Raw genomic sequence first — 14,427 nt, 5'->3', positions numbered from 1 at the left:
TGTGTTTCTGGCATCTAATAAAAGAACTTACCATTTGAAAATGTCTTGTCTGCTCCTTTTGGATCCATCTATCCCTCTCCCTCTATCCTTATCACTCTATCCAAATCCCTCTATCCCTAATCCCTATCCCTCCTATCCCTATCCCTCTATCCATCTATCCATCTCCATCTATCCCTCTCCCTCTATCATTATGGCTCTATCCCTATCCCTCTATCCCTATCCCTCTATCCCTATCCCTCCGTCCCTATCCCTATACCTCTATCTTTATTTTTCTGCAGTTCCCCCCTCTCCAACCTCCCTGATCCAACCTCCCTGATCCTCCCATCAATAAGCTCTCTAATCCTCCCCCCTCTAACTATTGCTGTCATCTTAGGTACTGGCAGTTGTATGCCAGTACCTATATAAAAAAAAAAAAATATTCTGTAGTGTAGTGGTCCCACCACCGCCCCCCTTCCATGATCGCCATTTAGTGCCCCCCCCCACACCCCCAAACCCCTTTTCTGTAGCGTAGTTGCCCCATCACTCCATGTCCCTTTTTGCTTTCTGTAGCAACTCCTTTTCTGTAGTGTAGCTGCCCTATCCCTCCCTATCCCTTTTTTTCTGTAGCAACCCCTTTTCTGTAGCATAGTTGCCACATCCCTCCCTGTCCCTTTCATTCTGTAGCAACCCCTTTTCTGTAGTGTAGTTTCCCCATCCCTCCCTGTCCCTTTTTTTTCCTGTAGCAACCCCTTTTCTGTAGCATAGCTGCCCCATCCCTCCCTGTCCCTTTCTTTCTGTAGCAACCCCTTTTCTGTAGTGTAACTGCCCCATCCCTCCCTGTCCCTTTCTTTCTGTAGCAACCCCTTTTCTGTAGTGTAGCTGCTTCATCCATCCTTCTCCCTTTTTTCTGTAGCAACTCCTATTCTGTAGTGTAGCTGCCCCATCCCTCCCTGTCCCTTTTATTTTGTAGCAACCCCTTTTCTGTAGTGTAGCTGCCTCATCCCTCCCTGTCCCTTTTTTCTGTAGCAACCCCTTTTCTGTAGTGTAAGTGCCCCATCCCTCCCTGTCCCTTTTATTTTGTACCAACCCCTTTCTGTGGTGTAGCAGCCCCATACCTCCCTATCCCTTTTCTTTCTGTAGCAACTCCTTTTCTGTAGTGTAGCAGCCCCATCCCTCCCTATCCCTTTTTTTCTGAAGCAACCCCTTTTCTGTAGTGTAGCTGCCTAATCCCTCCCTGTCCCTCTTTTCTGAAGCAACCCCTTCTCTGTAGGGTAGATGCCCCATCCCTCCCTATTCCTTTTTTCTGTAGCAACTCCTATTCTGTAGTGTAGCTGCCCCATCCCTCCCTGTCCCTTTTTTCTGTAGCAACTCCTATTCTGTAGTGTAGCTGCCCCATCCCTCCCTGTGCCTTTTATTTTGTAGCAACCCCTTTTCTGTAGTGTAGCTGCCCCATCCCTCCCTGTCCCTTTTATTTTGTAGCAACTCCTATTCTGTATTGTAGCTGCCCCATCCCTCCCTGTCCCTTTTATTTTGTAGCAACCCCTTTTCTGTAGTGTAACTGCCCCATCCCTCCCTGTCCCTTTTATTTTGTAGCAACCCCTTTCTGTGGTGTAGCAGCCCCATACCTCCCTATCCCTTTTCTTTCTGTAGCAACTCCTTTTCTGTAGTGTAGCAGCCCCATCCCTCCCTATCCCTTTTTTTTTCTGAAGCAACCCCTTTTCTGTAGTGTAGCTGCCTAATCCCTCCCTGTCCCTCTTTTCTGAAGCAACCCCTTGTCTGTAGTGTAGATGCCCCATCCCTCCCTATTCCTTTTTTCTTTTTCTGTAGTGTAGGGCCCTCTCACTTCCTCCCTTGCCTTCCCTCCCCCTCCGCTGCTGAGCCGCCCAACCACCACCCGCTTCCCGCCCACACCTCCCGCCAGCACCACCAGTAAATTGTTACAGACGGTGACACACTGTAACGATCAGGCATCTGCCCTCAAATGGAAGCAGAGCACCGATCGCGCTCTGGCTCCCTATGCGGCAGATGCCTGAAGCTTCAGGAGCTCCAGCTCTCGGCTGTAACATTACAGGTGAGAGTGCTGGAGCTTCTTGAAGCTGTCTGGCGTTGCGGGTAAAGGCCAGGTATGTTTGTCCTTGCGCAGTCTCTACAGCGCATGACATCTTCGGACAAACATACTTGGCCTTTTTTTATATATGATGGGGGAATATAATAAAAAAAATGTAGAAGATACATTTAGCCAAGTATTTTACATATTTTTTATACCTCATAAATACCATTATCTGAAAGAATGAAGAGAAAATGAAATCTTGTTTCAAAGATTCTAGTTTTGAGACCTATCATGTAATCTGTCACAATAGTGAGTGTTGTGTAAGCTGACATCACATTACAAGCAAGTTAATTAATAACCTCGACCTGCAGGCATGTGCTATGAATAGCTACAATCTTTTCTGCCTTAAAGGGACAGTAAAGTCAGAATTCAACTGTCATGATTCAGATAGAGCATGAAATTTAAACAAGTATTCAACTCACTTCTATTATCTTATTTGATTTTTGGTATCATTTGTTGAAAAGCACACCTAGATAGGCCTCAGGAACAGCAATGCACTACTGGGAACTAACTGCTGATGGTGGCTGCACATATTTGCCTCTTGTCATTGGCTCATCCAATATGTTCAGCTTGGTCCCGTGGTGCATTAATGCTCCTTCAAACAAAGGGCACAATGAGAATGAAGCAAATAAGATAAAATAAGTAAATAGAAAAATTGTTTAAAATTGTATGCTATATCTAAATTAGCTTTAGGCCTAAAATCTGCTGGAGCTAACAAATTAGCATAAAACAAATTCTTGCTAAACATGCACAGCACCCAGCTCAAACGTAAGACCACATACATACAAATGTACACATTCAAACAAACACATGCATAACAACAACACAAAGCACACTCAAAAAAAACACAAAAATAAACAACCACAAAGGTGCATATTTATCAAGCTCCGTATGGAGCCTTGATGCCCCGTGTTTCCGGCGGACAGAAATCGACAGAAATCAACCCGATCCGAATACGATCGGGTTGATTGACACACTCTATTAGCGGACGATTGGCCGTGAATATTCAGGGGGCGGAATTGCACCAGCAGTTCACAAGAACTACTGGTGCAATGATAAATGCTGAGAGCGTATGCTGTCGGCATTTATCGATGTGCAGCGGACATGATCCGTTATATTGGATCATGTCCGCTCGCACCATGATCATAACTAGGCCCCATTGAAAAAACACACTTTGCACAATTTCACACCCTAAAATACATGAATACACACAAGCAAATATACAGACACATACTCACTGCTACACATACAGACACATAAAATGCATATAAACACACAGACACACAAATGCACATACAACAAATTAAAACATACAGATACAACACATAGGAATAAAAAAACATTGAGACACACCAAAACACTATCCTCAAGCTTGTTCCCATACTGTTCTTCCCTCTTGGTTACTCTTCCTGTGTAGTGGGAACATTACCACACCTCCTCCTGCAACTATAAGGGACATTAAACACTTTGAGATGGTAAAATAAAATCGTAACTATTTAAAAAAAAACAAAAAACAACCAACCTCTGCAATATACTTTCATTATTTATTTGTCCCCTTTTCCTGTAATTCCCATTCTGAAATTGTGAACTTTTCAGTTCCTGTTAGAATTAGAAGTGCAGAACACTGTTATATGCCACACAGCTATTGGCTGTACACTCTAGTTACCTATTTATAACAGTCACTAATTGGCCACAGCAGAGAAGGTAACCTAAGTTACAAAATGACGGCTCCCCATTACTTTTATAGACACTAAGGGGCCAATTTATTAAAGTGCCAATGGACATGATCAACATACGCTGTCGGCATTTATCATTGCACGAGCATTTCACTAGAAATGATTGTTTCAATGCCGCCCCCTGCCACATTTGCGGCCCCAATCGACCGCTAGCAGGGGATGTCACCTCAACCTGATCGTATGTGATCGGGCGGATTGCTGTCCGCAGCCTCAGAGGTAGCGGACAAGTTCAAGGAGCAGCGGTCTTAAGAACGCTGCTTCTTAACTCCTGTTTCCGGTGAGCCTGAAGGCTCCACTGAAACAGAGGCTTTGGGGCCGATACGGGGCTTGATAAATCGGCCCCTAAAACTTTACACTTATTTTGTCAATATTTAAACAGCTAATAAAACTTTAAAACATATATCTACATGTTCTTCTCAGACTAATCTTTTTATTGAATGCACACAGTGGGCCATTGTAGCACACAGAGCTGTTAATGGCATTAATTTGGGTGTTACTAAAAAGGCGGGGGTGGCACTACCCAGCACCATAGCAGAACTACCACTAGTGGACACATCATGTTGCAAAAACTGAAATGGTTAACGCAAAGGACAAATATTTTTCACTTGCAGTGCAGGTGAACATCATTTAGGTATGTTTTTAATTAAACAAAACTATATGCTATATATATATTTTCAATGAGAAATATGTTGTCAAGTCAAAAAATAAAATACAACAACTAAGGGGTAGATTTATTAAGCAGCGGATGCTGTATCAACGCCCCGCCATTTCTAATCCGCCAAAAAAGGTAGTTAGGAAGTAGCTCCTTATCTTCTGTGGCGTACTGAAATCATCCCGATTCGATACGTTTGGGATGATTGACGGCCCCTGCTAGCGGCTGATTGGCCACGAGTGAGCAGGAGGTGGCATTGCACAAGCATTTCACCAGTGTATACTCGACCATTAATAAATCTACCTCTAAGTATTCACAGGGGCCTAGAACCTTATACAGTGAACCAAGATACTAAATAAGTTGCAGAAAAGAAAAACACTTGGTTATAAAGAGAGATTACAAAAGTAGTAAAATTGAAAGAAAAGTAGAGTGTACATAGAAGACACATTCTGGCTCCTGGGCTATAGATGAGAGAATACTGTGTTAGAGTTTGGATTGACCTGGTTGTCACACACCTATTTATGTCTCCAATAGAACCTCTGCATTTTAGAAATAGTGACCATAAGTAATGACCTCATACAGGTGAAAAAGCAATGGTGTTGTAATGATGAGCTGCTGGTATCATCTCTTATTTATGTATTAATGCTTAATCAGAGTTAGACACAAATATTAACTCATCTACTGAGAAAGAGTAGTCTGTTTCTTATTAGTGAACTATTTGGCTTTAAAATGCATTCTTACAAGTGTCTGACACTTGTAAGAATGACAGCTTGGTATAATAGCCATACATGTTAGGATTCACTATTGAAGCATAGAAGGCAGGTGGTTCTATACCTCACGACTGGGGATGCCAAGTTGCCATAAAGCATAAGTGTGCGCGTGTGGGTCATTATTTCTTACTACTTATTCCTGATTTACATTTCTCTATGTCCTTATTACTTATTCCTTCTTTCCCCCTCTCCATGTCCTGGGCGTAGGATTGACAGTTGTCCCCCACATAAATGCTGGACAGCCTGTAGGTTACTGGACATGGATGATAGGTGAGGTCGCAAAATGGTCCCTCCCCAAAACTTTCTTCTGTTAGATTGTACCCTTGATCCCACTATATTTGTTTCAACAACTTAGCACTAATTGTATCTGTTTGGCTACCAGTAACATGAAGATACATGTTACCACTTTGGCTGCCGGCAACACACATACAGCAGTGATTTGACCTCACTAGCTGCTAGTAACATACACAGTGCAATTTTAACAGTGCTTTGACTGCCAGCAACACAAACCCCGCCCCCCCCCCCAAAAAAAAAAACCCAATGTATGTGCAGTGTCACTTTTATTCTCAGACATATATGTAATTCATAGAGGTATAGGAAGATAGTTACATTTAGATGCCACTCAGGGGTCTGTAACAAACTAGACATTTAAATGTCTAGTATTGTTTGTATAGCTTTTACTAGACAGCAAGCTGAAATACTGCACTATCCTGATGAATACTGGATGCCTGACAGCCCTAGACAAAGAATATATGTTTAAAAGGACTGTTCTGCAATCTAACGGCAATTGACTCCTTTGAGAATTGGGGGTGCTGCAATAATGACTGATGCTATTTAGCCCTCTCAGTACCCCCTTACAACCAGATCAGGTTACAGGAAAGTCAAAGTGTCACATAACAGTGATGCTAAGCTTCAAATCTGACCATATAGCATGTAAAGTACAGCCTCACAGCATTCCCAATGGTACTGATACAGTGCCAGGTTCTAATATTTATGTCTAGTCCAGGTACTGTAAACACAGTGTGAACGCTAGATCTGTAAGCAGCAACAGTTTAAAGGGACAGAAACCCCTAAGCTGTCAGAGCAAAGAGCACCATTTAAACAGAAAAAGATGGTTACACTTTATTTTAAAGATAACTGGAAGTGATAAATTTGCGTTAAAATAGGTGAAACGCAATATTTTTTTCTTTCATGGTGTAGATAGAGCATGGATTTGAAACAACTTTCCATTTTACTCCTATTATCAAATTTTCTTTGATCACTTGGTATCTGTTGTTGAAAAGCAGAGAGGTAAGTTCAGGAGTGTGCATGTGCCCGGTGCACTATATGGCAGGAGTTTTACAAGAATGTTATCCATTTACAAGAGCACTAGATGGCAGCACTATTTCCTGCCATATAGTGCTCCTGACACCTACATAGGTATCTCTTCAACAAAGAATACCATGGGAGCGAAGCTAATTTGATAATAGAAGTAATTTTTTTTAAAACTACGTGCTCTGTCTGAATTGCAAAAGAAAAGTGTTGATTTATCCCTGTGAGGAGTGATTGCTCACTAGCTGATAAGCAAATCTCCTAATGTTTTATTGCCTTGGCTTTATTGGTGGACAGTGACTTGTCCCATGCTCATAATATATACAGAATATATCTATCTATCTATCTATCTATCTATCTATCTGTCTGTATGTCTGTCTATCAGCTATCTATTGCTTTTTTTTTTTTTTTTTTAAATAAAGGAACATGAAAAAAACACACACACACAAAAAACTATAAGACTAAAATTGCCTCTTTGAGCTGCAACAAAAGAGAAAACAAGTTGTGTCCCTTTAAAATGGCCTTTTTTAGTAAATTATTGTTACAGCAAAAGCACTAAAACATTAATAGGAACATCACAGTGTAACTCACTTCATACCCTTACACAGTGCTTATTCATTAACAAGAAAAGCTGCCAGTGAAATGAGTGTCTTGCAGAAGAAACGTGTTGCCGTATCTATCTAGTAACGGCATAGAACAAGGATCACAAAAACAATTTGCAAAACAAATGAGGTAAAACAAAATAAACCCACAATAAATGTAAACAGTTCCCTCTAACATACGCACTAAACAAAACATTGAACAACTAAAACATAAAATTAAAGAAAAAAATAGACAACCTAGTCAGCTTTCAGCGATACAGCTGTATGTGAGACACGCGAGATGAGACACATTCTATATGCTTGGCACAAGGTTTAAAGGGATAGTGTACTGTATAATTGGTTTTACCTTCATGTATTACCAATGACTTGTTATACCAGCTACAGGGTATAAAATGTATGAGAAAGTGTTCAGTTGGGTTTATTATTGTATATGAAATATCTGGTTTTGTTCTTTGAAACCACAACCCATTAAAATGGGATGAGCTTGCAGGGAATACCGCCTGCCTTTCTATATAGGGGGGATACAACAGGCAACAGTAGCTATTTCAAATGTCAAAATAAAGCTAAATTGGCAATATACACAAACTATATATATATATATATATATATATATATATATATATATATATATATATATATTAGTACATCTCTGTAGGGTATAGCGCCACCAAACGCTCTCACCTTAAGTTCATGCGCTGGAAAACTCCATCTGTAGCTTCACTTACTGAACGGCATAATGGAAAATGAGTCTAGGATTGCTGGGGAAATGTATGATTGTATCTTATGAAGATGTGTTCTTATGAGTGCCGTTGTCTATGTTTTTAAATGAAATAATAAACTTCTTGGATTTTATCGAGAGGCTGATTTTCAACATTATTGTGCTGTAGTGCGCTGCACTGTACATTATCGAATCTATCTATATATATACACACAATTTAATACACTCCAGCAGGTACAATGCATAACTGGGAACACATTAAAGGGGATAGGATTTTATGATACACTGTCCGTTTAAGTGAAAACTCATGGAACACCCTTGGAATGCCCTTAAACTCCCAGTGTCTACCCCAAGTTCAGTCTGAGAGGTTTCTATGACAAGACAGACCTGAATATTCTATTGTTGCAGTTATAATTATTTAACCTACTAACAATATGCTCAGAAAGACAGGTGAAGCAAGACTTAAAGTGATAGAAAGGTCAAATTGAAATGTCTATTACTGCATTTCATTTTTAAATAAAAGTTTTTCTGCGATATTCTTCCAAGAACAAAAATGCTTCTAGTAAAAGTTATTACTATTATAAGCCGCATACACCATATGCTACGTGTGCCTAGAGTCTTACGATTCAAACACTCTGAATGCTGTGTGTTTTACGTCAGTGAAAACTTTGTTTGTGTAATACAAACCACCGCTGAGAAAGTGTGGTGTCTCTGCTGCATGGGACATACATGCTTATGCCATTAAAAAACTGTCATAACTATTATTATTATTATGATTAATAATAATAATTATTATTATTAAAGGGACACTAAACCCAAAAAATTATTTCATGATTCAGATAGAGAATACAATTTTAAACAACATTCCAATTTACTTCTATTATCTAATTTGATTCATTCTTTAGATATCCTTTGTTGAAGAAATAGGAATACACATGGGTGAGCCAATCAAACGAGGCGTCTATTTGCAGCAACCAATCAGCAGCTACTGTGCCTATCTACATATGCTTTTCAGCAAAGTATATTAAGAGAATGTAGCAAATTAGATAATAGAAGTAAATTAGAAAGTTGTTTAAAATTGCATGCTCTTTCTAAATCATGAGAGAAAAAAAATTGGATTTCATGTCCCTTTAAATATTGAGACATCTCTTTTTAATTGAATTAAATTGGGTATAAGATTGTATTTGTATTCTTCTGCTCTTTATGCCAACTCTGCAAATGGTTTTGACTTTGTATAATGAATCCATCATGATTTTAATAACACAGAACTCACCCAGAATTTATCACAACAAATAATAATACAAATAATAAATAATATTGTGTCTTTGTCAGCAGAGGAGAGATAACCCTGACTTATCTTTTTATAGTTCTATTTTCAAAAGAACAGTAGGAGAGAAAAAAAGCAGCAGAAAAAGCTTCAAAAGGGCAAAGGAGGACACACATTTATATTCAAGACAGAGCACCTTTTTTGTTTGTGTTTTTTTTTGCCTACACTAAACGTATACAGTTTCAGTAAGGAAGGCCGTAGTTATTTTCTCAATGAATGTAACAAGCTTACTTGATAGGAATAAAACCAGCTAAAGCTTTTGGTTAATTAACATAAGAAAAAAGAGAGATTCAATAAAGAACTGTCCAGATTTGTGCTGATCGTAAAGGGGAGAAAAAAAAATTTGAAATTCAAGCGCAGCCCCCAGCTTTGACTCCCTAACAAAGTACTGAGCCGTGCAGCTGATGGCTGGAGAGCTATTATTTTAGGAAGGGGAAGTCCTCTGTGCACTTTCATTAATCTGAAGCGTTGCCCAGATTTCTCTGTAGTGAAAGAAAAGGGTTTTGCAAGGACACCGTGTACAGTAGCAGCACTTGAAATAAATACCGTGACTTGTCCTCAGCATCTCCCCAATTCATGAACCCTCTATGCCAGGATAAATCTACTCGTGCCTTAAACTCTCCCAACTTGAGAGCGGCTATTTAAAGTAACAACTTGGTACTGATTTTTTATGTTTGGAACAGGGGTGCAGCTCAATGTGGTCATGAGATTTCTTGGTTTAATGTGTATCTTCATTTAAAATGGTTATCTGTGTCTGAAAATGTAGTAACATGAACCCAAGTCTTTTCTATTAGTTATTTAAAGGAATATTAAACCCAAACAATTTATTTTGTGATTCAGACAGACCATAACATTTGAAAAGATTACATTTTTTTCTAATATCTCACATGTACAAGCCTGCCCCACAAAGGCACAAAGCAGCTTACGCTGCCTAGTACATGGATCCCATAGGCCTTTGGTTGGGCAAGCGTTACATTTAAATGCCCTCAACCTTGTTATTAGAATGTGAGCATAAGCATCAAATAATGCTCTCATACATCTTGCATTATATCTGTATGTAAGGTGCTCCTTGTCTGCATCCGTATTCACATTAACGGACCATTAAATACAATAAAATTTCAAAATCAAGCTGTGCATAATAAAAATACAATTTAATAGCACTTACTCTGAATTTTAAATGAGCAATACATTTTTCTTTACAAATTTCAAAATTTCCTTTATTTTCTGGACCATGTATCATGTGACAGCAATCAGCCAATCACAGACTTGTGAACTCTTGCACATGCTCTGTAGAAGCTGGTGCCTCACAAAGTATGCATATAAAAAGTTTGTAACCAATTTGATGATAGAAGTAAATTGGAAAGTATCTTAAAATTGTATTTTTGAATCCTGAAAGTTTAATTTTGACATTTTGTGCCTCTGTAAGGACAGTCCTCATTTACATTACTAAATTTAATATACAGACTGGTGCTCGCAATAAAGCATGTTTGATTTAGCTTACAATTGTTTTCATTGACTTCTTCAAAAACATGTTTTTTATTAAAACATCAGGTTTAAAGTCTCTTTTATTCAATAGTTAAAGGTTATTTTGTGCCTCAACAGTTATGAATGACAGTGACATAAACACGCACACCTCCAAGTGTCACGGGTTTTAGGAAACTGTCATAGTTTGGAGGTCAGTCCACTGTCCCTCCTGCAGCTTCTTGCATGAATGATGAATTCCAAAAACTTAGATTTCCTGTTAGTTTCAAAATCCGTCTAATCTGCATTAATTTAAGATTTACTTCATGCAGGAAACTATATATATATAATTTGTATGTCACTTTAAACACTTTAAGAACTTTAATTAAGATTAAGGGGATCTCCTCTGAATATATTAGAAAGTAGGTGGACTGAATGGCAAAATGGTACATATGTGTTACTAGCGTATTCTGGTTCTCTAACAAAATGGAAGTTATGAATTCCTGATTGATTTCAAGAACAGGCTTGCAGCCTATCCTAGGAATCAATACTATACATTCCTGCTACATTCCTCTCCAAGTCAAAAACAAGAACACAAAAATATCCCCTACATATCTTGCACAGAACTTTGTAAATATGGCAAAGTATTCATTCATTCATTCATTCAGTGAAATATAGTTCTTTAACCTGATCTAAATGTTTGTTCTCTATGAATTTGTCTCCCAAAAGAGCCAGTTTTGTTTATGACTACTAATCAATTTAAGATGCAAATTTAGCAAAAATATTGCTATATATACAATAAAACACCATGAGTTGTGTACAAAATTAATTTATTAATTTCTTATTTTATAAATATTTTAAATTAAATCATTTCTTTACGAAAATAGCCATATTCCTGACATATCTCTTGAAATGTCTCATGAGTATGTTTGTCTCTTATATTATAGTGAAAACAAGCTCTAATTTGTTAACACTAGCAACTCTGCAATGCTATGTGTTTAACTCCCTAAATGGGTTAAACATATAGTTAAAGTGGAGCCACAGAACACTGCCTTTCCAGATCAGAAACTGCTTTTCATCCAATCAGCTGTTGCAGTTGAACAGGTGGGTCATGCGACTAGCGCTGCTGAATGGGTCCACAACAGTGTCTGCTTGGGTGGCTCCAAGCAATACACTTAACTATGCGTTTAACTTCTCTGCAGGGGTTTTACACATAGCTCTTATTTTTCCACTATAATGTACCTTTAATGTTCCTTTGACCAATACTCATTTAACTGATTAAAGGGATATGAAACCCACAATTGTTATTTCATGATTCAGATAGAGCACGTGATTTTAAACAACTTCTGTTATTAATTTTTCTTTGTTCCCTTCTTATCTTTTGTTGAAAAGCAGGACTGTTAGCTTAGGAGCCTGCTCATTTCTAGAACACTATATGGCAGCAGTTTTGCAAGAATGTTAATTAATTGCAAGAGCACTAGCAAGCAGCCCTATTTCCTTCCATGTAGTAGCTTACCTAGGTATTTCTTCAACAAAGAATATCATGTGAATGAAGCAAATTTGATAATATAAGTAAATTGGAAACTTTTTTTAAATTGTATGCTCTGTCTGAACCATAAAAGACAATTTTTAGGTTTTATATCCCTTTAAAGAAAAAGGTTTACCTGACTTGTATTTTGTTGACAATGCAGAGCCTTCTCCAAAGTGTGGTCCTCAATGTAATGAGACATTATTTTTATTCAAATAGTAATGCCCAGGATATATGATATTACATGATATGGGTATTTACTTATTTTTAGTCATTAACCTTTGGGTTATCATATTACAACTTTACTCAGAGTTGCCCAGCACAAAGTTTCTCAAAATCTTACAAACAATGGAAAGGTCGTATGGGTAATAGGTTCTACTATTTTTTAAGATTTTTGCGTTTTGATTTGTAAAATTATATTTACAATTATTGTAGTAAATGATAAAAATTATTAGTTTAATAATTCATAAGAAAATATATTTTTTTTACAGTTTGCAGTTTACCAATTATAATAAGACAAACAGAGCAGATTTAAACTTGTCTCAGATTATTCTGTAACTATGCCCTGACAATGGTTTCATAGTGTATGGCAGCTCTAAGTAAACAACAGCTACAGGAGAGGATTCCCATGATGCACTGGTGAGAACAACTGTCATTTAAAGTGTAGGGAATACTATTTTTTACTATTAATATGAAAGAACAGAATTTAAACAGCCAATGGCCATTACCAGAAAGTAACTATTGGCCAGTCAGCAGTAGTAAGAAGTTATTATCAGCAAATGAGAATTAATTGGAAGAACTAAACTGATACTGCTGTATTGATTTCAAATTAAATTTAAACAACTTTTACTTACCATTTTTTAGAGAAGAAAAGCATGTTTAGATGCTTATATTTGAATAATAGATTTTGAAGTAAAATGCCCCTTTAAGACATCTACTACAGCCAATAGACTGCAAGGAAAAATATATTTCTGTCTATCTATTCATTATCTATCTATCTATCTATCTATCTATCTGACCAAGCAATCTATCATCTATCTATCTATCTATCTATTATCGATCTATCTATCTGACCAAGCAATCTATTATCTATCTATTATCTATCTATCCATCATCTACCTATCAATCTAACTATCTAACCAATCAATTTATCATCTATTTATCTATCATCTATCTATCTATTTATCAATCAGACAAATCAATCTATCATCTATATATCTATATATCTATCTATCTATCTATTATCTGTCTATTTATCTATCTATCTATCTATCTATATATCTATCTATATATATATATATATATATATATATACTATATATCTATTTATCTATCTTGTTAGCTATCTGTCTTTCTATTTGTTGTTTTTTATCTTTCTCTCTGATCTACTGATCTGGCCATGCTACGTTGCAATTTACTCTATTGCTCTTGTGTTTTCATTACTCTTTCTGAAATAAATTATAAAAGAATAATTAATAAGAGAAGGGTGACGTTAATACACAATTCTAAATAGATGTTCACCCACTGTACAATACTAAATAGTATACATGGCATTTTATGAGCATATTATTTGTGAGAAGAACAAATCTGTATTATTATTCTCATGTCTTGACAAATGTATCCATATAGTCCTTAATATCAGTTTTGTTACTGCAGTCCTATGATTATACAATTCTGGAGCATATGGTGATGCCTGGCTGAGTATTTCTTGCTGCCACAGTGCTACCAAAAGAAAAACCCCCCACAACAAAAGCATGCAACAAAATGCAGCAAAAACAACAGGATAAAGCATGTGAGCGGGAGGAAAACAGTGCGTATCCATGTTGTTCTCACAGTGTTGTCGTTAGATCTGAGCCCAGGCAACGGGAAAGCATGCATAGCTAAAGGGACGACTGTTTGAGATCTTTTGTGTGTGCCACAGACTCTGCTCAGAGATCTGGATTACTGGAGCTTCCAGGGCACAGAACACAGCTCTCTCGCAAGGAGGACTGTGCATGGCCAACACTCTCAGTGAGAAATATGCCTTGTGCAGGAACTGCATGTTATCAAAATGATGGGCACCCGCTGCCAGTTTGTGTTCATCTAAAACATAAAACATATTGATGGTTGAGACCCATCAAGTCTGCTTTAAATGACAAATCCTGTTTGTTTCTATGTATAGATTTCTACCAGATACCAAGCACGTTTTGAATCATGTAAGTAATAGAGAAAGGAAAATGTTCTCATACTGTTC

Source organism: Bombina bombina, chromosome 1, assembly GCF_027579735.1.
Source record: "Bombina bombina isolate aBomBom1 chromosome 1, aBomBom1.pri, whole genome shotgun sequence".
Lineage (NCBI taxonomy): Eukaryota > Metazoa > Chordata > Amphibia > Anura > Bombinatoridae > Bombina > Bombina bombina.
This window is presented reverse-complemented; position numbering follows the sequence as displayed.